Source organism: Lepus europaeus, chromosome 5, assembly GCF_033115175.1.
Source record: "Lepus europaeus isolate LE1 chromosome 5, mLepTim1.pri, whole genome shotgun sequence".
In the NCBI taxonomy this organism is placed as follows: domain Eukaryota; kingdom Metazoa; phylum Chordata; class Mammalia; order Lagomorpha; family Leporidae; genus Lepus; species Lepus europaeus.
In genome coordinates this window covers 158,254,432-158,278,513 of record NC_084831.1, presented here as the reverse complement: position 1 = coordinate 158,278,513, position 24,082 = coordinate 158,254,432, and the positions used below count along the sequence as shown (strand labels likewise).

The window sequence follows — 24,082 nt, the reverse complement described above, 5'->3', positions numbered from 1 at the left end:
TGGGGAGTGAAACAGTGGATGGAAGAACCCTCTCTCTGTCTCTACCTCTCTCTGTAACTCTATCTTTCAAATAAATAAATCTTTAAAAAAAAAACTTTATTTACAAAAACAGGCAGCAGATAAGAGTTGACTCCAGACTATAGTTTGTTAACTAATCCCTAGTGCCTTAGTCATTTGTGCTGCTATACCAAAACTAGGTAATTTATAAACAATGGAAATTTATTTCTCATGGTTGTGGAAATGGGGAAGTCCAAGATTAAAGTGCCTGATGAAGGTTTTTGTATGCTTCTAAGATGATACCTTGTTGTCTTATCATCTGAGGGATGAAACTGTGTCATCACAGGAGAAGTGAGAGAAAGACAAAAAAGAGGCCTACCTGGTTCCCTCCACCCTTTTACAACGGCACTAATCCACTTGTGAGGACAGCACCTTCATAACCTGATCAACTCCCAATTGCTGTATCCCTTAAGACTCTTGTAGTGGGATTCAAGTTTCAATCTGAATTTTGAAGGAGAAACAAACATGAAAATCTTTGCACCTGCTATAAATTGAGTTAATGAATTAGAAGAACTTATCACATTACTTGGCATATGGTAATGATAGTAATTGCTCAACTAACAGTAGCAATTATTAGAAGTTTTCTTAGATTTGCACCACAGATACACACACACACACACCTCAGAGCACATACTGATAAATACTAATAAAACAGTACTACTTATTCTTTCTTAAGTTGAACACTCAACCCAATTCTTTGCTGAAATGCTCAACTCAAAGAAATTAATCAGGAGGTATTAGTAGAAATTAAATAAACTGGTGTAGCTTTAGGAGTGTGTAAACTTAGTTCACAGAAAGTCATGATTTATTGAACAAGCACAGGTGCAGCTATCCGGGGTTCCACATCTTAGTTCCAATCTTTTATTAAGTCACTTACATGTTTAGGATTCCCTGGGCCTCAGCTCCCAAATGAAAGTTAAGTTACCAAGTCTACCAGTTTCCAATTGCGACAATAGCATGTGAAAAACGATCCTGATCTCAAAGAGCCATAACAATAAGCACTTATTTAGCTCAAGAATTCGTGTGTCAGATGGAGGCCAGCCGACCAAGGCTTCCTACAGCCAGGTGGTTCTGCTCTATGAGTCTTTCTTTCTTTCTTTCTTTCTGTGCCTTTCATCCTCTTTCTGGACCAGCAGAAGAGTCTGGACATGTTCTTCCCATGGCAACAACAGAGGTGCAAGAGGGCAAAACAAAAACATGCAAAACTTTCGCCTTAGTCTGTTCTGCTGCAATAACAAAGTGCCTCCAACTGGGTAAGTTACTAACAATAAATTTCTTGTTCAAGTTCTGGAGGCTTTGAAATCCAAAATCAACACCCTGGCAAGATCAGTTCTGCTAAGGACCCAGTTTCTGCTTCAAAATTAACACTTTGAACCATGCTTCTTCTGGAGGGGCTAAACACTGCCTGGGCGTCTGACAGAAGAGATGGAAAGGACTGGCTAGTTCCCTCAAGCTCTCTTACGAGGTCACTAATCCCATTCATGGGAGCCCACCCTCATGACCTAATCACCTCTTGAAGACTCCACTTTTTCATACTACCATACTGATGATTAGGTGTCAATGTATGTGTTTTGGGATACACATTCAGACTATAGCAGTCTCTTTGGTTTCCGGGCTTGGAATTGGCATGCCATCCCTTCAGCCTCACTTTATTGGCCAAAGCAGAGTCAAGGAGTGGGAAATCCTTTCCTACCTTTCTAGGGAATAGAACTTCAGGGTCACATAGCAAAGAGTATGGCTGCAGGGAAGAACCAGGCACATAAATGCAAAAGTACCACAAATTATATCTAAGACCATTTCTATTGCTAATCAATACTAGAGCATGTTTTAGATTTAAATGACTATTTATATGATTTCCTAAGACACTAAACACTTGTTTGTTTATATGTTTTTTTTTCAACTTCATGGAGCCAATAGAAGGAAAGAGAGACATGAAGAGGTAATGAGAAAATGCTGAGCATTAGCAAGTAGGATGTCCTAAGGTGGGGGTTGAAGGATGTGAAGAGAGAGAGAGGCAGAAGGAGGGAGGGAAGGAGGAAGGGAGAGGTAAGAGAGCAGGGAAGAGGAAGGGGATGAGGGAGAGATATTAGAGGGAAAAGGAAAGTAAGGAAGAAACAACTGCCTACACTTGTCCTTCAAGAAACTCATCAAAATACAATCTGAACTAGTAATAAAGTTACCAGAAACCCTTTAGATGAAAAACTGACTCATTCCTAGGAGCTGGGTTTGAGAAAGATACCTATTATAATACCATTCAGAATAAGCAGGAATATAAGTATGGTTTAATACACACTTTATTTTTAATCTTTCACTGAAACTAGTTTAACATATACATGCCTAATTATTTTAAATCTTTCAAAGATTTTATTATACAGCAAATTAAATTTCTTAGAAGATTGTCCATGTTTAGCAATTGGAAGTAAGATTTTTTGGGCCGGTGCCGTGGCTCACTTGGCTAATCCTCCGCCTACAGCACCGGCACCCCAGGTTCTAGTTCTGGTTGGGGCACCAGGTACTGGTCCCGGTTGCTCCTCTTCCAGTCCAGCTCTATGCTTTGGCCTGGGAGGGCAGTGGAGGATGGCCCAGGTGCTTGGGTGCCTGCACCCGCATGGGAGACGGGAGGAGGCACCTGGCTCCTGGCTTCAGATTGGCATAGCACCGGCTGTAGTGGCCATTTGCAGGGTGAACCAACGGAAGGAAGACCTTTCTCTCTGTCTCTCTCTCTCACTCTCTATAACTCTGTCAAATAAAAAAAGAAAGTAAGATTTTTAAATCATTCCTCCTTATTATGGAACTCATTTTCTACCACAGTTTCAGGTCCTATTCCTAGCATCACTTCATCTTTCCACAGGATTTACTGTTTGGTGTTGGCACAGAACTATCAGTCTCTGATTGGACTGCAATTGACAGATCTTACAGAGTTTCCAGAATTACCTTCTGTTATTACCATCTTGTGGTATTTCCTCTATGTGTCTTCTTTATTAGCTGTTTTCTACAATTTTAAGCCTAGAAGCAGATAATTTTGAAAATCCCATCTAATTTACCAAGAAAGAAAAACATGTCTTCAAGTGCCTTTATTTCTATTAAAGTGCTATTGTGACAAAACTTTAGAGATATTTATAACTAAAGAATTAGAAAACTACTTAACCTCCGGGAAACAGCCAAGAATATGAAACCAGAATGATTGAAATTTTCCATCTGTTGAGACTCTACCCTCTGAAGCCGGTGTGAGCCAGTGTGTGTTTGGAGGCAAGTACAGGAGGTTAGAGCACAAACCAAGACTCACATCTGTGGGTTTCAGCCCCAACTCTGGTACTGCTTATCCAGACAACCTACCTAACTTCTCTGTACTTCTTTTGCCTTATCCTTAACACGAGACCAGAAAACTAAAAGTCCACGTTGTCTCTCATCAACCATGTCTTACAAAATACACTTTGTCATTTAGTTTTTTTCTTTCTGTTCCCACAAAATCCATTTTAAAAATTGAGATTTTCAAGCCCTTTTTTTTTTATCATCAGATGTCAACTCAGTTATCTATCCGTGGTACAGATCCCGCAGCATCCATTAGATGAACACTGTAAAAGAATCCCGTATTACCAGAGAAAGAAAAAAATGGAAGTCCTGAATGCACTGGATGTGATAGGCACTAAGCTAGGTGTGTTGTAGATAGTAGGTTATTTCATCTTTACTGCAGTCATCTGAGGGATAAAGAAAAAGGAGAGGAAGAGGAGGAGGAGAAAGAGAGGAAGAGGAGGAGGAGGAGGAGAGAAAAGAAGCAAGCTCAGAGAAATGTACTAAATTTCCTAAAGCCAATAATTCATTCACTTACTTAGCCATTTATTAAATATTCATGGAGTAGCTGCTCTATCCCAGATATTATTTTAATGGAAGGACATATAATTAAAGAGGACTCAAGTGAAAAAGCAAGCAAACAGCGTCTGGTAGTTTTCAGAACTATGAGAAAACGAGGCAGGGAAGGAAGAGGAGAGTGGAGAAAGACTTCCATAGTATGAAGAAGAGTCAGGTGAAGAGCTGAAGAAAAGGGAGTGCAAACACAGCAAACCTGAGGCAGGACAGGCAGTGAGCAGTGGAGCCCGGATGTAAAAGCAGGGCTGTGACAGTGACGTGGAATTCTTACTCGCTAGTATGCTCCAAAACAAAGATGCATTTGCTGGACCCCTGTGAAGCCAGCTGGGAAGATAAAGTCTCAAAGTGTCTTCAGCAAAAGTGAAATATGCCCCCCATCATTCCTGCAAATAGTGGACAGAACAGGAGATCTCCACAGTTTCCGGTTAGGAGTAAGGAAAATATTTCCAGAATGGACTATAAAGAAAGCTTATGGAATCATCTTTTCTAGAAAGGAATTGCAAAATATAGATTCACCAGAGGCATGAGTAAAAATATGCTTCAGCCCTTGTGGTTTTGAGACTTTTGATGTGGTAACAAAATTCATCTTTTCCAGAAACCTTACAGAAATGAATGCAAAGAGGGAGGTGAGGTACTACTTATCCCTTTGACCCAAACAGGGCCACTCAAGAGCCACTCCTACCTTCATCATTCCAGAGAAGAAACCTGATCTAACTGTTGACACGCAAAATTAACATCACTGATAATGAGCTCTCAGAAGAAAGCCAATAAGCTGCAGTGAAAGGGAAGTTAGAACAAACTCTGTATAAACCTGGGTTTGTCCTTTCACCTTAGGGGTCTCCAAGACCCAGAGAAATTCAGGGGCTTAAGAAGCAAAGTTTACCCTCCTTCTTTTTTAAATTAAAAAAATTAAAGATTTATTTTATTCATTTGAAAGAGTTACAGAGAGAGGTAGACGGAGAGAGAGGTCTTCCATACACTGGTTCACTCCCCAAGTGGCCACAAGGGCTGGAGCCAGGAGTCAGGAGCTTCTTCTGGGTCTGCCATGTGGGTGCAGGAGCCCAAGGACTATGGCAATCCTCTACTGCTTTCCCAGGCACATTAGCAGGGAACTGGATTGGAAGTAGAGCAGCGGGGACTCGAACTGACACCCATATGAGATGCTGGCACTGCAGGCCAGGGCTTTAATCCTCTGTGCCACAGTGCCAGCCCCAAAATTTTTCAAAAATTTTAAGGTAAACAAATTTCATGTATTCCATGTATACAAGTTAAGGAACATAGTGATACTTACCACCTTACCCTCCCTTCCGCCCACACTCCCCTTACTCTTCCTTCCTCTCTTATTCCTTCTCTTAATTTTAACAATGATCTACTTTTCAGTTGACTTTCTATTCATAAGATTGACCCTACACTAAGTAAAGCTATCAACAAATGGTAAGCAGAAAAAAACAGTGTTCCTCATCAGTAGAGACAAGAGCTATAAACAATCAAGTTATCTGTTCCCCCTTGTTTACTGCAGCTCAGTTCACAGTAGCTAAGATATGGAATCAACCCAGATGTCCATCAACTGATGATTGGATAAAGAAATTGTGAAATATATATAGTATGGAATACTACCCTCCTTCTCTCAGGTAGAATCACCCATTCATGAGCAGTGTCACAACAGATAAACCATCTGATACTTATGAAGAGCCGTCAACATTTCCCATCACATTTTCCCCTAATTCTACCAGCACAAACACTGCGGCTTATCTGAGAAGTTGCTTATTAGATGGTGCTGTTATCCCATCAAATGGAGATGTGCCGTGACCTATCAAAGATGATCAGCCAGCTTGTGACAGAGCCAAAAGCAAAGTGCAGGTCTTTTCCACTCCAAGTTCCTCACCACTAGATCAGGATGCCTTCAATCTTTATCTTCACTGGAAGAGGAGGTCAAAGTGGCTGTAAGAGAATTGGCTCAGTGCTTGAACTCTTCCTCTCCCTGCCAAGTCCCCATATTCCACTTATTTTTCTTTCCTTCCTGCCTTATTCCTTTGGACTCAGCTACAAAGAATGAGTTTTGTGGAACACTACAAATATCAGTCAAGGCAGGGCCTCTCATTTCTTGTATCTTACTTTTTTTTTCATCTTCACCACCACCTACAATCCCTTCCTCTCTCCATAGATAAATAAACCCTTACCAATCCACTTTTTTTTTATTTGACAAGTAGAGTTATTGACAGTGAGAGAGAGACAGAGAAAGGTCCTCCCTCCATTGGTCCACTCCCCAAATGGCCACAACGGCCGGCGCTGCGCTGATCCGAAGCCAGAAGCCAGTCGCTTCTTCCCAGTCTCCCATGCAGGTGCAGGGACCCAAGCACCTGGGCCATCCTCCGCTGCCCTCCCAGGCCACAGCAGAGAGCTGGACTGGAAGATGAGCAACAGGGACCAGAACCGGGAACCCACATGGGATGCTGGCGCCGCAGGCAGAGGATTAACCAAGTGAGCCACAGCGCCGGCCCCACCAATCCACCTTTGATACAGTTACATAGCGATATTTGCATTTTTCCAATACATGGCATGTGTCACGTTTGGGTTTTAATTTAAATAAAAGAGGCTCTCTATAAGTATTATCCTGTTTCTTAAGTTACTTTTTATTCATACTATGTTTCTGAGATTTACTGATGTTGCTAAATGTAAATCTAAATTACATTTTTGACTGCTGGTGAGAATCTAATCATCTCATCACATTTTAATTATCCTTTGCCTTCCCAATTGAAGATCATTTAGTTTGCTTCCAGCTCTTTGCTACCATAAATAGCGCTTGGCTGAACAGCATCATAAGCATTTCTTCAGAATTTCTCTGGGATATATTCCTAGGAACAAAGATGCCGTGCTTCATTTTATAATCATGTCAGATTTCACTCCAGAACAGCTGCACCAGTTTGTATTGACCCCGGTAGGACATGAAGATCCTAGCTTCCCCACATCTTCACCAGCACTTGATACTATGACTAAGTTAGTGAAATTTTGAGTGTAAAGTAGCATCATTTTAATTTGCATTTCCTTGATTACCAGTGAAATTGTGCCTCCTCAGATAATTATTGGTTATCAGGATTTTCCTTTATGTCAATTGCCTGCCCACAACTTCTTTCTTTTATCTTTTCTTTCATTTTTCTTGTTGAATTTTAGGAATTCCTTTTGAATTCTGAACATCAATGTCTTCTAGGTTTAGAACTTGCTATTATACACATACTTTATATTTCTATAAAATCTGAGACAACAAATTTTGCTGGGAAATTGTTGATTGTGTTTTGTCAAGGAGTCTTTCTCCCCAGTACATTCCAGCAGCTATTGGTGTCAGGTATCATACCCAAAGAAGGCTCTGAGTTTCTATGAAATTGGTCCATCTATGTTCTGACTTCTGCCATATTTCAGCAGTATTACTGGAACCCCCTAGAAAAATGCTGAGAGCCTCTGATCCATTACAGCTCGACTTTTTTCCTTTTAGCATAAGACTGTGCCTATAGTCCTTAATAGGGGACTGAAAGCATCCATGCACTTTTCCCAAAGGACAGCCCATATACTTGGTGACTAGGAAGTAAATACGTGTCCTGATCACTTCCTAGTCACCTCATTGCTGAAGGAGGGATGGTTCACCTGAAAAATAGTGCATGATGGCTGAACATACTGACATTTGACACTGGACATGACATTGCCTATTGTTTCTTAGCCACATATCCTCACAGCCTGAGTGTGTATACTACGAGCAGTACAGGACCACACAGGCAGTGCACTCAGGAGCAGAGTGAACCCGCAGGAGTTAATGACAGGAAGATCCTGACAGAATCTGTGATTTGCTTGGTTGAATAATTTCATGAGTGGGGGAGGTGTTTGTTACAGTGGTTGAAATGCCGCTTGGTATGTCTGCATCCCATACCAGGGCTCTTGGATCCGAGTCCCAGCTCCCTTCCCAATTTCAGCTTCCCGTTAAAGAACAACTTGAAAACCAGCTGGTGATGACCCAAGTAATTGGTTCCTTCCATTTACATGTGAGAACTGGGTAATGTCCCTGGATTCTGGCTTTCGCCTTGGCCCATTGCCACTCATTGTGAGCATTTGGGGAGGGAACAAGGAGTCCTGCCTGTCTTGTGCACTCACTCGCTCTCTCTCTCACTACCTCTGTCTCTCTGCCTTCCAAATAAAATAAAAATAAACAATGAAAAGTTTCAATATCAATGACAATAATTTCATAGGCTCTGGGGAGAATGAAACCCATCAGATTGAAGACTAGTTCACATGCCAGAGATCTGGCTGATAGATCAACTAACCCAGTGAAAAGCCTCTCCTATTGGGCCAGTGGAATATCTACCAAGAGCAAGGAAACTCACAGTCAGGCCTGTGGTGTCCTGTGAGCTCAAAAATAGCAAAGTAGCACTGGAAATTTTAGGTCTTACAATAGGTAGTGCTCACAGTTTCACAGTAAGTCCCTTTTCTTCTCCATAGCACATTTGCTTGATTTTAGATCAAGAGTACTTCCAAAAGTTGCTGAAAATGCAATTAAAAGATAAATTTATTATGGTCTTAGACCTGTATCTACAAATCATATTGAATCTGCTAAAAATTAATTAAATTAAAATAAAAAGTGAAAAAAAAAGAAAGAAGAGGAAACAGAGTATAGAACAGAGAGGATCTCCCCACCACCACCTTCGATCAAAGTAGCTCTTTTTTTTTTTTTTTTTTTTTTTTGACAGGCAGAGTGGATAGTGAGAGAGAGACAGAGAGAAAGGTCTTCCTTTTGCCGTTGGTTCACCCTCCAATGGCCACCGCGGTAGGCGCGCTGCAGCCGGCGCACCGCGCTGATCCGATGGCAGGAGCCAGGTACTTATCCGGGTCTCCCATGGGGTGCAGGGCCCAAGCACTTGGGCCATCCTCCACTGCACTCCCTGGCCACAGCAGAGAGCTGGCCTGGAAGAGGGGCAACCGGGACGGGATCGGTGCCCCGACCGGGACTAGAACCTGGTGTGCCGGCGCTACAAGGCGGAGGATTAGCCTAGTAGCTCTTTTTTAAATGTTTTCTGTTGGATTTTGGCATGATAGTTCATTTTTTTTAAATAAAAAGAAATCCAGACATCACCTTTTTTCTAAACAAGTTTTAAAATCGCTGGGCTAGGTGTTCAACAAAGTCTCTCCTCCATGTTTTTACGGATATGAAACATATTTGTGGATGATAGTACTTTTTGTTCTTTACAGTTTCTCAGAATACTTAATTTATTATTGAGGCAATCTTTGCTTTTGGAAAGATTATTCTGAGTTCTCCTGCTTTATTCATCATTCAAAATTTTCAATTTATTGCAGACAACTTCTAAAGAACTTTGTAAGAAACACTAAACATAAACTCTAATGTATTTAGCAATAGTATTGAGATTTTAATATTTTAATCAATATTTTAACCCACTTAACACACATATTGAAATATTAGATGCAAAAAAACCTTTACCTTCTCAGTTCTTAATTGCCACTTATGATAAAGCTTGGGGAAAACATAATACAGTACTTTACAAATTCTATTTCCTCTTGCTCCTATGATATACACCACAACCATCCCAACCATCTTTCCACATTAGTCACTACATCTTATGTCCTCCAGGACACCTCTCTCTCTTCAAATATTTCCAAGTCTAAGACAAGGACTTGGTAAACTTGGGAGTGACCTCCCATTGCCTACAAGAGCCACATTTTCATTTCTATCCCCCCCCCTTTCCTATTTCTATAGTGCCTCCTTCTAACCTCCATTTCTCAGGGAGCCCAGTGCCTTAAATGTAGTCTTGTCCCATCCTCTACCAAACCAGATCTCAGAAAATCCCTGCAAGTTTACACTGGTAATGAAGCCTAACGCGTCCTCTCTCAAGGACTGGTGTCCTTTGAACAGAGGCTTCCAATCAGTCAGTACAATCTGTATGGGCTCTCTCTGGAGGCGGGAAGTTTCCTGCCACTGAGTGTCTTTGTGAATAGAATGGGGAACATTTACCATGAAAATAAAAAGGAGTGAAGGCATAGGACAATGAGCTAGAGTAGATACAGAAGGTTTCTTGCAAACACATAAGTCAATGGCTCTATGATAAAGTAGAACACAAAGTGTGGTCTGAAGAAGGAGGGAGGGAGGGAAAGGATACAGATGAGATGACATTCTCTTCAAAGATTAATAGGGAAAAATTGCAAATTCTTTTTTAAAATCAGCATTAAAAAGTTAGTGTATTAATCCTACTTGGTTCATAATAGAGCAAATGTGTGAAGAAAGTTATAATTTATGCTATAGAAGGTTTAATAAACTGTCACCAGATAAAGTTAGTTGAAGGAAGGCTGGGAAACTTTGCCTCAGAAAAGTTAGAACCAATGGGCTCCATAACCATCTGGCACCTGCTTGGTATTGTTTTTGTACTTAGAAATATGAACATGATAGGAGCAGGCACTGTGACATAACAAGTTAAGCTGCCACCTTCAACACCAGCACCCCACATGGGAGCTGGTTTCAGTCCTGGCTGTTCCGCTTCCAATCCAGCTCCTTGATAATGCATCTTGGAAATCAGTGGAAGATGGCCCAAAGTCCTTGGGTCACTGTATTCACATGGGAGACCCAAAGCAGCTCCTGGATCACAGCTTTGGCCTGGCCCTAGGCATAGACATTATAGCCATTTGGGGAGTGAACAGGCAGATGGAAGACCTCTCTCCCTGCCTCGCCCTCCCTCTGTCTATAACTCTACCTCTCAAATAAATAAATAAACCTTTAAAAAAGAAGCAGCAGAAGCTGATGAGGACTTGAGAAAAAATTAAGCAAAACTGAATTCAACAACATAGGAGTATAAGTGATCAGAGACCAGATGAGAGAAGTGTGTAGAAGTCAGTCGTGCTGCATCTTGTAAGCCATGTTTCAAATTTGGTGCGTATGCTAACAGCTAGAGGCTTTCTAGGTAAGATTATGATATGATAATTTGTGTTAAGAGAAATATTGACAGCAACATGAATAAAATATGACCGAGTAGCAAATTAGGAGGAAAGAAAGTCAGACAGATGGACACAGCACCTTGAAAAGAGAGTGGAGGATCATTCAGGAAGTAGCATTGACAGGACTTAATGAATCAGAACTGATGGAGGTTAGGGAGGAAACCAGGCTTAAGGCTATGTTTATGGCTTGGACTGTGTACATGATTGGGCCATTTTTCCATGTGGGGAGTATTAGAGAATGAGTTTGTTAGCAGGGGCAGGAAGATGGAAAGTTCAGTATGGGGAATATCAAAACTGAGACATCTCAAAGCCACAAGAGGACTTGTGAGTGCCAAAAAGTTGATCCAGATATCAAGGAAACAAACCTTGGTTAGTCTCTGAAGACATCGCTCACATTAACAAAATGCAAAGTTGAAGCAAATATCCAAAGACAAAGTCATTCATACAGCTTCTCCCAACTGTCTTAACAAGGGGGCATGACCTTGGTGACTGGAAGAGCTGCCTGTCCCGTTCCTTATGACAACACTCACGTAGCAGTGCCACCTCCAGCACACAAGGTGGGAGGGCACAGGAAAGGGCAAAGCTCAGCTGGGTTTTCAAGTCAGTGGGAGGATTTAGGCAGAGCACTCGTGACTGCTGGGAAGTGGCCTAGGCCCACCCACTCACGTCATAGACACTCCCTCCCAAAGTGAAAGCCCATTCACCTGGACATCACAGCTTCCTGCCCTTAGCAACAGCACCACTTAGTACCAACTTGGTACCAACTCTTTGTATGAAATCTCTCTAAAGTCTTAGTGTGGAGGTAATAACAGTACCTGCTTCACAAACTTTGCAAGGACAAGAGAGCTAATGATACATGGTTAGCACTAGCCATAGTGCTTGACACATAGCACTCAATAAATGCTGAGTAGTAGTGGCTATGGTGATGATCATACTTACAATTCACAATCATAATATGACTCTCTAACTCCTAAATCATCAATCATCAAATACATATTTTTTCAGGAAAATTTAGTATTGAGCATACTTCAGTTTATTCTGAGCACTTAAAAGTTGCTCACCTATCTCTGATAACGCTCTGTTCACCAGTGCATCTCTTAAGCATTCAGCAGCTAACCGTCCTACATATATGGCATCAGTGGATAAGCTTAGATCTGTGTTTCAATCTGCTTGTTTTTTTTTTATTTCTTTGTTCTTAAAAACTTTTTTAAAATGTAAGTTGGGATATTTCCACACACTAATAAAACTTAGGTGAATTTTCAGTTTGATTTATTAATTTATCTTACCATCTTGAATTTTCAACATGAAAGAGACTATGTCCACTTTTAAAATGTAATATATTATACTGATAAAATGTGAAATAGAGGTTAACATACAAAGATTTGTATCTTTTTATAAGATTTATTTGAAAGAGTTACAGGAAAAGGTATAGATGAGAAAGAGAGGTCTTCCATCCACTGGTTCACTCCCCAGATGGCCACAATGGTGGAGCTGAGCCGATTCAAAGCCAGGCTTCTTCTGGGTCTCCCATGTGGGTGCAGGGGCCCAAGGACTTGGGCTATCATCTGCTACGTTGCCAGGTGCATTAGCAGGGACCTGGATTGGAAGTGGAGCAGCCAAGACTCAAACCAGCATCCAAATGGGATGCCAGCGCTGCAGGCCACGCTTTAACCCACTGTGCAAAGTGTCAGCCCTGAGATTTGTATCTTATATACACGAAACTTCGAGGCATAGGGTCATATAAACGTTAGTATCTTCAATTTCCTGATTTCAACAAGTGATGTTTGAAGGATGGAAGGGAGAGAAGCAGAGTGAGATCTGAAGCTTTTAACATGAAATTCTGAGGCTGGCGCCGCGGCTCACTAGGCTAAGCCTCCACCTGCGGCGCTGGCACCCCAGGTTCTAGTCCCAGTTGGGGCGCCGGATTCTGTCCCGGTTGCCCCTCTTCCAGTCCAGCTCTCTGCTGTGGCCCAGGAAGGCAGTGGAGGATGGCCCAAGTGCTTGGGCCCTGCACCTGCATGGGAGACCAGGAGGAAGCACCTGGCTCCTGGCTTCGGATTGGCACAGCACACCAGCAGCAACTCGCCAACAATAGTGGCCATTTGGCGGGGGTGAACCAATGGAAAAGGAAAACTTTTCTGTCTCTCTCTCTCTCTCACTGTCTAACTCTGCCTGTCAAAAAAAAAAAAAAAAAAAAGATGAAATTCTGTTGAGAACAAACTCATGGGGAAAGTGGTGGTGGTGGATAGAGGGAGAGTGAAACAGGTACCAAAACACAGTTAGACAGAAGTAGTAAGTTAGTGTTTGACAGCACAGTGGGGTGACTCTAGTTCACAACAATGCATTGTAGACTGTGTGAAAAACTATGAGACAACATGCTCCAAACATAAAGAAAATGTATGCAAATGCTAATCACCTGGGGCCAGCGCTCTCTCGCAGCAGGTTAACATCATGGCCTGAAGTGCCAGCATATGGGCGCCAGTTCTAGTCCTGGCTGCTCCTCTTCCAATCCAGCTCTCTGCTGTGGCCTGGGAAAGCAGTAGAAGATGGCCCAAGTCCTTGGGCCCCTGCACCTATGTGGGAGACCCATGGAAGACCTTTCTTCTCTCTCTCTGCCTCTCCTCTCTTTGTGTAATTCTGACTTTCAAATAAATAAATAAAACTTAAAAAAAAAAACCTTTGTAAAAAATAAAATGCTAATCACCTGATTTTATCAGTTCATGCTGTGTAAATGTGTTGAAATACTGCACTCAACACCATAAGAATGTCCAAGTATGTGTTACCAAAACAAAAAATCTTGAGGCATTTGGCCAAGCAGTTAAGATGCCTATATCCTAACTTAGATTGCCTGAACTCATACTTGCCTCTGGCTCCTTCCCCAGCTTCCTGATAATAAATATCCTAGGAAGCAGTTGTGATACCTCAAGTAAGGGGGTTACTGCCACCTATGTTGAAGATCTGGATTGAGTTCCTGGCTCCTGGCTCCTGGCTTCAGCCTCAGCCCAGCCATGACCATTGGGCATTTGGGTAGTAAACCAGCAGATGGGAGCATTCTCTCTCTTCTCTCTCTCTCTCTCTCTCTCTCTGTATGCATCTTTCTCTGCTTCTCAAATCAATATTTATTTTTTAAAATAATAAAATTTAAAATAAAAAATAAATGTACAGATAAATAAGCCATGTTTGTGGGTCAGAATATTTAATATTATTGTTAAAATATCAGTTCTCTCCCAAATATATCCTTAGATTCTGTATAACCAAAATTAAAAGCCCAAGACTAAAAAAAATCACTTCAAAATTTAACCATTCAATAATAATTTGTTCTATCTGTTATTAAGAGAGACATCAAAATTACTGAAATTATGATTTGTCTATTTCTCACTGTTTTATCAGATTTTGTGTCATGTATTTAGGAAGATTAAAATTGTGCATAAATAGTTTGACAAAGCTTTCTCAAAGTGAAATCCTTATATTAACACTATGCAAATCACCTGGGAACTTGTTAGATGCACAAATTCTGAAGCTCTGCCTCAAACCCATTGAATCAACCCCAGGGAACAGGGCTAAGCAGTCAGGCCTAGCAAGTCCCACAGGTGATTCTGATAAACACCAAGAAGGCACAAACTGGGACTACAGACTTCAGAGAGCCATTAGCTGTATAAAACAGTAAAACCTAGGTAGGTGTGTGAGTTGGTCAGACTAAAAGCAGCTTTGCTCCTGAAAGTCTACATTCACCGAGTAATAGTGGCTATGATGATCATCATACTTACAATTCACAATCACAATATGACTCTCTTAACTCCTAAATCATCAATCATCAAATACTCATGTATTTTTTCGGTTAACTGTAGGGTCTATATGGGCATCTAATTTCCCATTTCTTTGTTAATTGCCCAAAAAGAGATGTAAAGATGAATTTAATTAACAATCTAATTAATCTATGAACTTGAGACTGATTTTACCCAGAGCTGAACCCTCATTTTCTGTGAGAATGCCTGGCACTTAGAAGTTGCTTAATACCCACTTATATGTAAAATAAACGGGAAGGGCTAACCTAAGCGATCACTCCAGATGGTCTGAATAGAGTCCCAGTGCTAGCCCTTGAAGCTGTGTGACCTTGTGCTGGTTACAAAATCTCTCTAAGCTTTCTTTTCTTTATATTTACATTGTTGATGATGACAATTTCTATCTGTTGAGGAGATGAATTTGGGAAGGTGAAGATATCAAGTGCCCACACCTTTTGCCCTTGCCCCTTTATCTCTGTGTTCACATCTCTCTCTCTACGATAACCAGTGTCATGATAACGGACAGGTCCACCTGCTCAGCTAGCTTCCCCCAAGTCTGTTATGTTATGCCTTGGCTCTGGGACGCTTTTGTTGTAAACTCATAGCATCAACTGGAGAGGCATGGCTGGGCACAGTTGCCTGTAGAGGGATGTGGACACATATGCAGCTTCCTGTGGATGTGTGGATGTGTGGGTGTATGTGACTGTGTGTGGATGTGTGTAAAGTCTGTGTGTGTCTGACCATCACCGTGAACACAAAGGCAGATATCTCCTGTGGCCCCTCTGCACTCGGGAGCATTATGGTATGGCAGAGGGTCTGGGATATAAGCAATTGTCAATTAATGCTAGCTCTTACAGTTTTGTTTTTTTTTTTAACCATTTTTATAGTCATTGCATAGCACTGCTTAAGTATTTAGGACCACGGCCTCTGTGTTTTTCAATTGACATTATAAGGACTTACACCAGGATTCCAAGATAGCAGAATAGGAAATGACTTACTGTGCTAGGCAAGACATAAATAGTTAAAAAAAAAAAAAAAGTGTAGGCGGTGCACTCTCAGGGAGAGAATTAGAGTGAGAACTGCAGTGTAAATTCTACTGAAGGAAGAGGAACACCATGGACCTGTGTGGAAGGTGCGGGGACACAGCACAGACAGACACAGTACACAAGTGCAGCAGCTGAGGGCGAGAGAGGGCACCAGCTTGGAGACGGAGGTGAGATCAGACTGCCATACAGATACAGCCAGAAATAGGCAGAGGGAGAGATGACGTGCGTCTGGCCTGGAGCCCTAGGCAGATAGAAGGTACCCACAGACCCAGTGGAAGGAAAAGGGGCACATTTCTCTCACCCCATCCCCTCCACCATGGAGCCTGACAACCAGCTGAGACAGGGCCTACGTGGCAGCTGTGGAAGCCCTTGTGCACACACAGCAACTGCCCGAGACAGGACACTGTCTTCTCAGCGATGCTGGCCACAACAGTGGGAGGAGAGCAACATTCAGCCAGTGGCTCTTGTGTACACATGTGATCCAGAGATTCTAGCGGAGGAAAAAAGTCCATCTGCTTTCTCACCCTTCTTGTTTTACTTTAAAAAAAAAAAAAAAAAAAGATTTGCTTATCTTATTTGCAGAGCACAGTTTAGAGAGAGATCCTCCATCTGGTGTTCACTCCCAAATGGCCACAATGGCTGGGGCTGGGCCAGGCTGAAGTGAGGAGCCTGGAACTCCATCAGGGCCTCCCATTTGAAGAGCACAGGTTATCAAGCTTGATTGCACATTAAAGGCACCCAAGAAGTGTTTTAAAATACTGATCCCCAGTCCTCATCCCGAGAGGTTTTGATTACACTGGGGACAGGAAGATGACTAATCTTTCTCTTTTTCAAGAAACTGTGTGGTGATGTCTGCATAGAGGAGCTAATCAAAATCAGCTACACCTTGTAATTCACATCCATACTGGGATGCTTATCACAAGGGTCAAAAAGAAAGGGGTATAGTCATACCATCTGTGCCTTGTGGAGGTTCTGTGCTTAATTTATGCTTTTTTTAATCTGTTAATTACCTTAGCATTCCCAGTGTGTAAAGTGACTTTGGCAGGATGACTGGTACAAGAATCCTAATTGTATAAGAAAGCAAAAACCAGTTTTAATATAAAAACCTAATTTATAGGAATGTTATTGCTGACCTATAGAAGGAGCTCAGGACTCCTTCTCCCATCTCCCTTTTTTCCAGTTTCCACGAAGAAGTCTTGTTTAGGATTAAGTTTAGGATTTTATTGGCTATTCAATATTAGATGGCAACATATTAACAAGTTCACAAATGTTACGAGTGTGGCCTCTTTTCTATTCTCTTCTTCCTCAGAAACAGAGTGGATAAGAGAGTAAGACCTGGGTTTTGTTTGGATGTCAGAAACAATTTATACAGCTGGCTAATTAGGCAAGTGTTAGCACAGCAAAAAGGAGTTCTTCAGAGGGTCCAGTGAGACTTCTTGGAGTTCCACGTTAGACTCAGGAACTATCCTTACAGCTGAAGAATAGACATTTCTTTGTTTTTGCTTCATCTTGCTTTATCTTCATCATTAGTCAGTTTTTAACACTCCATACTCCAGCTGTGTACTCATCTACAAGTCACCAAAGAAGTTCATAATGAAGGAAAGATTTGTGGAGGTCAGGACTAAGGTAGTATCCTAACACAATACCATTATAATAAGATCGCCATTTTTATTTGGAGGGAAGAAGGAAGGGAGGGAGGGAGGGAAGGAGGAAGGGAGAAAGAAAAAATTAAGAGTGAAAAAGACAGGGTAGTTCTTGCAAGTCAACCCTGAAAAGAAAAGGAAAATTACACCAAAACACCAAGGCTGAACTTCTGAGTTAGCACAGTGGAAAGTTAATAGTGTTTGCTTGTGCCCTAATTGTCCATCAGCATAGCTATACAGACTGGAAGAGGCACACACAGAACAGTGATGACACAGAACATTAATAATAGACTTATGAGATCCTAAGCAAAATTACCATTAAATTACCATTGTCTTGGTCTGCTTGGTCTTCTGTAACAAAAATACCATAGATCATAGATGTAGGCATCTCTGAGGGAATCATCAACTACATGGGTAAACTCAATTTCTGAGACCACTCTCCAGGGATCAAACTATTATCACTGAAGCCCAAGGGCCCAAACTTCTGATCATGTGGTTGATCTTTCTGATACGGCTACCCACCCATACTGAGTCACTGTATCAGCACAAACTATCAAGTGGCCCATCATCGGTCAGCAATTAAACCACAAACCCCACCACAGATAACCAAGTCCCTCTTCTATCACTCAGGAAAGTCCAAACATTTAGAGGCTAACTCCCAGGAGCCAGCGTGAGAGGATATCCAGATTCTTTACTGTGCAAAAACCATCTGGTCTTTGCATGGTTCTTTTCATACGCCTCAGATTTGGAGGAGCAAGTGTGAGCTAGGTGCAAGAGGCTTTTGACTCCATGTCTTTTTTTTTTTTTTTTTTTTGACAGGTAGAGTGGACAGTGAGAGAGAGAGAGAGAGAAAGGTCTTCCTTTGCCATTGGTTCACCCTCTAATGGCCGCCGCGGTAGCGCGCTGCGGCCGGCGCACCGCGCTGTTCCGATGGCAGGAGCCAGGTGCTTATCCTGGTCTCCCATGGGGTGCAGAGCCCAAACACTTGAGCCATCCTCCACTGCACTCCCTGGCCACAGCAGAGAGCTGGCCTGGAAGAGGGGCAACCGGGACAGGATCGGTGCCCCGACCGGGACTAGAACCCGGTGTGCCGGCGCCGCAAGGCGGAGGATTAGCCTGTTAAGCCACGGCGCCGGCCGACTCCATGTCTTAATACAGTTGACCACAATATCGGTATTAGACTCTCACCAACAATGCCGGTGTTACACCATATTGCACTATGGTAGCCATAACCTGAAAAATAAGAGTCAAAAGATACTGGCACATTGCTATGGTACCACTCACTAATTACCAGTCAGGCCCCTCCATCACCATTTCACATGAATAAAATGTCTGTCTGGGTGAAGCTACCAGGTTTGCAGGCTTCCATTTGATTTCACCAGATTCAAAAAACAGGACTGGTCTTCAGCAAAGTGTCGTGCTGCAGTGCCTGCATCCCATATGGGAGCCAGGTCAAGCCCCAGCTGCTCCACTTCCAATTCAGCTCTCTGCTATGGCCTGGGAAAGCAGTAGAAGATGGCCCAAGTGCATGGAACCCCTGCACCTGCATAGGAGATCCTAAAGAGGCTCCTGGCTTCAGACTGGCCCAGATCCAGCCATTGTGGACATTTGGAGAGTGAACCAGCGGATGGAAGACTGCTCGCTCACTCACTCGCTCTCCTCTCTCTTTCTGCTTCTGCCTCTATGTAACTCTGCCTTTCAAATAAATAAATAAATCTTTAAAAATATTACAATTCTTTTTCCAGGAATCATCCTTGCTTCCAGCAGTTGTAGTTGTATATCCCTCATCTAAGACTACTATATCAGTAGGAATAAGCAAAGCTATAATGGTATATAGAAAGCAGAAAAAAACATAGTCACTGTCATCATAGTATTTTGCCACCATGAGAAAACATGAATAGTTATACCAGGATTAACCCTCACCTCCTCTTCCCCACATGTACCAGAAAAAATAGAGAAATCTGCATAGTGGGGGCCTTCTCTTGAAACCTCGTAATGTTGAGTGTGAATACATATTTGTGAAGCTGTATAAATCAGACCTTCATGCCTATAACATTTCCCATTTCAGATAACCAATGCTTCAACCATTTATCGTACTTTTCTCTCAAAGTGTTACTACAAGGAGCATATCTCTGTCCATTTTAAAGATAGTAAGCCCCGTGGCATATTCTTTTATTCCTCTCAAGATCCTTGTATAGGTTCCCAGGAATACTGGCACCAGTCTAACTTGCAGGTTATGTGCAGCGCCCTGTGCCCAAGGAATCTTCTTAACCATCTGTAGTATTGATCTCTCTTTCTGCACTCAGAACAGTTCTTATTTTTTTTTTTTGACAGGCAGAGTGGACAGTGAGTGAGAGAGAGAGAGACAGAGAGAAAGGTCTTCCTTTTCCGTTGGTTCACCCCCCAATGGCCGCTGCAGCCAGTGCACCACGCTGATCCGAAGCCAGAAGCCAGGTGCTTCTCCTGGTTTCCCATGCAGGTGCAGGGCCCAAGTACTTTGGGCCATCCTCCACTGCACTCCCGGGCCATAGCAGAGAGCTGGACTGGAAGAGGAGCAACCGGGACAGAATCTGATGCCCCGACCGGGACTAGAACCCAGGGTGCCGGCGCCACAGGCGGAGGATTAGCCTAATTCCTCATCTTCTGAGATCACTCTTTGGTAAGCATTCACTTGGAATACAAATAGGGTTTGTTTTGGTTTTTTTTGTCCATTCAGAGAGATCTACCCATATGTCATTTTCTCAAATTCCCTTATCATCAATTTCAAACTGGTTCCTCCCATGTTGCTGACCATCCAGACAAACCATTGGCCACAGGCCTTGAATTGATGAATAGTCATATGTCTGGCCATTTCTCCTTCCAAGCAAAGAGAACAACCAGGATCACTGCCCAAAATTCTGCCCACTTGAAGGACTCCCTGTCATCATTATCTTCTAGGGATACCACCCAGAAATGCTGTGATGCTGTAACTGTCCATTTCAGGTGGTACATGCACATTGTACATTATCATCTGTTACACCGGCCAAGTCTTTCTTGGCTCTGCCACCCGTTCATAGGAAATTCCCAGTGAGGCTATGGTGCAAGCCTGAAGAGAGAATGTAGTAGAACAGAAGTGAAGACAGGAGCTGGTACTGTGGCACAGCAGGTTAAAGCCCTGGCCTGAAGCACCAGTATCCCATATGGGCGCCAGTTCTAGTCCTGGCTGCTCCTCTTCCAATCCAGCTCTCTGTTATGGCCTGGGAAAGCAGTAGAAGGTGGCCCAAGTCCTTGGGCCCCTGTACCTGTTTGGGAGACCCAGAAGAAGCTCCTGGCTCCTGACTTCAGATTGGCCCAGCTCTGGCTGCTGTGGCCATTTGGGGAGTGAAGCAGTAGATGGAAGATCTCTCTCTCTCTCTCTCTCTCTCTCTCACTCTCTCTCTCTCTCTCTGTAGCTCTTTCAAATACATAAGAATCAATCTTAAAAATAAAGAAGTGAAGACATAGACATTTTGGCAACTTCTTCATTGTGCTCAATTTAATGATTTCATGAGTCAGACAACACACAGTTCATAATGGGTAGCTGAGGTCATATAGTAACATGTGGCCCAAGACTAAGTATTCAGTTTCTGTAAAGCCCTAATATCGGACCAAAATCTGTTTCTTAAAAGCAGAGTAATTATATGCAGAAAATAATGTTTTGGTGCAAATGTTTAAATGTTTGTTAGCTCAAAAGCTGCATACCAGATACCAGAAGATCCATTAATTTTTTCAAGCAATGAAACCACATCTGCCACAACAGGCAAAATTGGAATCACTGCTTGCTTAAGTTTATAATAATCCAGTCATTCTCCAAGACTCATCTTTCTTCTACACTGACCAAATAAGCAAGTTGAATGGAGATCTGGTGGAAACCACCACATCTCATCTTTCTACAATCCCTCCATGACTGCAGTATTGGTTTTGGTTTACTATTTTCCTGAGTAGAGATAGGTCAGTCCTTCCTCTAGTAGTAGCCATCACTCCACAGACCAGGCAACTAATCTGAGCAGCAGCTGAGTCTGCTTATGCCAGTTATTCATTCCCGAGCTGGTTAATTAAGCATAGGATGGATTCTGGGGCCCACTGAGACAAAGGCCTGAGCTTAAGTTCCTTTGATCCTCGGATTTCTAGAATCTCTTTCACTCTTGGGCAACAGTGACATTTTGGCTTCTGGAATCAGAGTTAGCTCAGTGTCTGGGAGGCCCTGAAAAGTCCGACTGTTTCCTTTTCTTCAATGCACTACTCTGGTGAAAGGCTGTAGGTTTCTTTAGAGAAGACTGGAGAAAGATGAACAGCACACACTTGTACCAGCATACCACATTCCCTCCTCAAGGTAACCTGGACTCCAAGTCATTCAAGATGTTAATCATCCATCAAACTGAATTGATTCTCAAAAATGATTAAGGAGCTCTAACTTTGCTTTTTTAATTCAAGTAAGACTTTGTCCACCTACCTAGAGCTTTTCCATTTACTCACATAAGACAGGAATTTTGTTGGTGTCCTTCCTATTTCACCTGTGGGAACACCATGATCGTTAGCCAACACCATAAATCTGCTTGAATAAAACTTTTTTGCTGCTGCCTTGACGCTAACATCCATTACAGTAACCACTCCTACTTTGCCTTTGGCGATTCAGTGCCACCACTTGACCTCTGCCAAGTTAGATGCAACTACTCTTGTTGCTTCTTGGTTTTCCACTTCTGTGATGGCAATTTCCACTCTAAGCTCTGACCTACACAGATAAGGTCAGCACTCTTCAAGAATACTGGGGGATCCTCCCACAAATTTATATCTCCCCGTACAAATTTCTTTCTTACAGAGTGAAATTTGTGTTTTCTGTCCTTCCCACAGTGGGTAGGTGGGTCTTAAACAGCAAATCCACTCTAAAATTTTAATCTCCCCCTGCCTTTGAATTGGATGCAGGAAATCTAAGAGCATCCTAATTACTGCACCAAACACCTGATCCTACTAGTAACTTTTATGTCCCATAGCTGATTGCAGCACTACTACTGTTTCACATCTTGAGTGATCCCATGGCCACCTAGAATTCAGAGATTCCTTACCCTCCTAGCTACATGTTTTATTTTTTATAGAAAAATTTTATTTAATAAATATAAATTTCATAGGTATAGCTTTTGAAATATAGTGGTTCTTCCCTTCATACCTGCCCTCCCACCTGTAAACCATCCCACCTCCTACTCCCTCTCTCATCCCATTCTTAAGATTCATTTTTAATTATCTTATATACAGAAGATCAACTCTATATTAAGTAGAGATTTCAACAGTTTGCACCCACACAGACACACAAAGTACTGTTTGAAGACAAGTTTTACCATTAATTCTCATAGTATAACACATTAAGGACAGAGGTCCTACATGGGGAGCAAGTGCACAGTGACTCCTGTTGTTGATTTAACAATTGACTCTCTTATTTATGACGTCAGTAATCACCCGAGGCTCTTGTCATGAGCTGCCAAGGCTATGGAAGCCTCTTGAGTTCACAGACTCTCATTATTTATACAAGGCAATGATTAAAGTGGAAGTTCTCTCCTCCCTTCAGAGAAAGGTACTTCCTCCTTTGATGGTCCCTTCTTTCCACCAGGATCTCACTCAGAGATCTTTCATGTAGGTCATTATTATTATTATTATTATTATTTTGCCACAGTGTCTTGGCTTTCCATGCTTGAAATGTTCTCATAGATTTTTTAGCCAGATCTGAATGCCTTAAGGGCTGATTCTGACCTGGCCACATGTTTGAATAAATCACAGTCATTCTAGACAACTCCTCCTTTTCTTAATAGCAACTGCAGCATCACCCTCCCAGTATATCATGTGCAACAAAACATACAGAATATTGCCAATCAGGGAAGCTAACATGAATCTCAGTGTCCAGAGTTTTTGTTGGAGTTTCATTATACAGGTATCATTTATTAAGTCATAAACTACATGGCTGAAATCAATCGCCATCTCCTGGGGCCAGCACTGTGGCGCAGTAGGTTAATCCTCAGCCTGCAGTGCCAGCATCCCATATGGGTGCCAGTTCTAGTCCCAGCTGCTCCTCTTCCAATCCAGCTCTCTGCTATGGCCTGGGAAAGCAGTAGAAGATGACCTAAGAGCTTGGGCCCCTGCACCCATGTGGGAGACCAGGAAGAAGCTCCTGGCTCCTGGCTTCGGATCGGCACAGCTCTGGTCATTGCAGCCACTGGGGAGTGAACCAACGGAAGGAAGACCTTTCTCTCTGTCTCCCCCTCTCACTGTCTGTAACTCTACCTCTCGAATAAACAAAAATAAAAAATCTTTAAAAAAAACCTCTATTTCCTATCTTTACTCTGGAGATCATAGTGATACCATGTGTGTCGAAGCCCCAGACCTTTACTCACATGAGTGGTTTTTCTATAATGGACAGCCTTCAATCTGAGTTACCTCATCAACATGATATGGGTCCACCATCAATCATGTGACTGGTGTAAACTATCAAAGAGAACCATGAAAAACGAAGACACTTCTATCATTTGGAAAATTCCAGTATTTTAGAACTAGATGAAAAGGCCAACCAAATTCTTTATTCCAAGGATGTAGAGGCTACCTCAAAGGAACTGAGGACATTACCCAGCCAAATTATTTGTGACACAGTCACATATGTGAGAGGGGTCCCTCCAAAATATGGGGCTAAGTAATTTTTATT

At 42.3% G+C, this 24,082-nt stretch overlaps 1 protein-coding gene across 5 annotated transcripts in view; it reads right to left on the bottom strand.

The window, feature by feature from the left end:
* The window catches only part of TNFSF4 (TNF superfamily member 4), a 194,720-nt gene that overhangs the window by 35,957 nt on the left and 134,681 nt on the right, over window positions 1-24,082 (bottom strand). The window contains exon 3 of one of the 5 annotated variants that reach the window (XM_062193017.1): window positions 21,851-21,911. The exons of 3 other annotated variants lie outside the window; for them this stretch is intronic. The gene's annotated coding sequence lies outside the window, so the exon portion shown is untranslated. Of the gene's footprint in view, window positions 1-16,746; window positions 16,794-21,850; window positions 21,912-24,082 lie in introns of those variants that run through there. One more of the 5 variants, XM_062193019.1, reaches the window with a different exon arrangement.